This window comes from Corapipo altera, unplaced genomic scaffold (genome assembly GCF_003945725.1).
Source record: "Corapipo altera isolate COAL_440 unplaced genomic scaffold, ASM394572v1 60554, whole genome shotgun sequence".
Classification (NCBI taxonomy): domain Eukaryota; kingdom Metazoa; phylum Chordata; class Aves; order Passeriformes; family Pipridae; genus Corapipo; species Corapipo altera.
The window spans coordinates 6,200-8,105 of record NW_020885674.1 but is presented as its reverse complement, the minus strand read 5'-3'; the positions used below and the strand labels follow the sequence as shown (position 1 = coordinate 8,105).

Here is a 1,906-nt window from a genome sequence, read left to right as displayed (position 1 = left end):
CCTTTCCCTGTCCCTGATCCTTTCCCTGTCCCTTTCCCTGTCCCTGACCTTGTCCCTGTCCCTTTCCCTGTCCCTGATCCTTTCCCTGTCCCTGATCCTGACTCTATCCCTGTCCCTGCCTTTATCCCTGTCCCTGATCCCGCCCCTCTCCCTGCCTCCAACCCCTGGGCCTTTGAAGCTCCTCAGGTTCCCCTGGGAACACATTTCCGAGCTGTTGACCGGATGATCCCGAAGGTCTCTTCCCGCCGTGATTCCGCGATCCCCAAAGTTCTCCCAATTCCCGGCTGTGCTCCGTGTCCCACCTCCCCCCCTCCGGGGCACCATTCCCGCCCTCCCATCCCGAGCATTCCCGTTAATCCCCCCCCGGGGGTGCTGACGGGGCCGTTCCCGGGCAGTACCCGCAGGAGGAGGCTCCGGGGCCGCGGATCCCGGCGCAGATCCGGGTGCGGCTCTGGTTCGGCCTGGCCGTGGATGAGAAGGAATTCAACCAGTTCGCCGAGGGAAAGCTCTCCGTGTTCGCCGAGACCGTGAGTGACCCACGGGGATATCCCGGGATTTGGGCCTCCCCGGGGCGGGCGGCGGCTCCGCAGGTCACATCAATCCCTGAAAACTGGGAGGAGAGGGAGCCAATTCCATCAATATCCAGCCTGGGAGGTTGAGGAGAAGGTTGGGAATGGACCATAAATCCACATTGTCCCTTTACATCTCCATCCTCCTGTGGAGGGGAGGGAAGTGCTGGCCACAGGTCATGTTATTCCCTAAAAACTGTAAGAAGAGGGATCCATTTCCATCAATATCCAGCTTGGAAGGTTGAGGAGAAGGTTGGGAATGAGCCGTAAATCCACATTGTCCCTTCACATCTCCATCCTCCTACTGGAGGAAAGGGCTGGCCACAGGTCATGTTATTCCCTAAAAACTGTAAGAAGAGGGATCCATTTCCACCAATATCCAGCCTGGGAGGTTGAGGAGAAGGTTGAGAATGAGCCATAAATCCACATTGTCCCTTCACATCTCCATCCACCTGCAGGAGGGGAGGGAATGGGCTGGACCCTGGTGGGGACAGGTCACATTAATCCCTAAAAACTGTGAGAAGAGGGATCCAATTCCACCAACATCCAATTTGGAATGCTGAGGATCAAATTGGGAATGGGCCATAAATCCACATTGTCCCTTCCCATCTCCATCCACCTCCTGGCCAGGAGGGAGTCTGGGGGTGCCCGTGGTGGTGTGGGGCTGGGGGTTGGCTTTTCCCAGGAGCTCCATCCTCAGGATGGGGCCCCGCCGGGATCGTCGGTGGGAATTCTAAAGGATTGCCGACGGGATTTTGTGCCTCCCACCCCAAAACCTGCCTGCTGTTGCTCCCCCCAGTACGAGAACCAGACGAAGCTGGCGCTGGTGGGGAACTGGGGCACCACGGGCCTCACGTACCCCAAGTACTCGGACGTGACGGGCCGGATCCGGCTGCCCAAGGACAGCTTCCGACCCTCCACCGGATGGACCTGGGCCGGGGACTGGTTCGTCTGCCCCGAGAGGACGTGAGTGGGACACCCCAAAAAACGGAGCAGAGCCCGGGCTGGAGGGCTGGGATGCCCTGGGGGTTCCTCGTGGTGCTCCCTTTGATGAGCCTTGGGGGTTATCCTGAGATCCGCATGGAGAACCAGCCCCTGGAGCAGGGAAGAGGGCTGGGTTCTCCGAGGCTGAGGAGGTTTGGGAATGGGATCCCCGTGGGGCACTGGCAGGGATTTCACGGGATTTGGGCTTGGCCTGAGGTGTCCCGGGAGCTTTGCTTGGAGCCTGAGGTGGAAGAGGTTTGGCAGTGCTGGGCATGGCCCCAGGCTGTGCCCGTGCCCAGGAGGGTGGGATGGGGAATCCCATGGGATGTCTCCTGGGATGCAGGTTGCTCCAT

At 59.9% G+C, this 1,906-nt stretch overlaps 1 protein-coding gene across 1 annotated transcript in view; it reads left to right on the top strand.

Moving 5' to 3' along the window:
- Positions 1–1,906, top strand: part of LOC113940714 (dysferlin-like) — a gene marked incomplete at its 3' end in the record, with an annotated part of 8,902 nt that overhangs the window by 2,531 nt on the left and 4,465 nt on the right. Inside the window, exons 2-3 of the mRNA XM_027631860.1 lie at positions 396–527; positions 1,369–1,535. The remainder of the gene's footprint in view (positions 1–395; positions 528–1,368; positions 1,536–1,906) is intronic.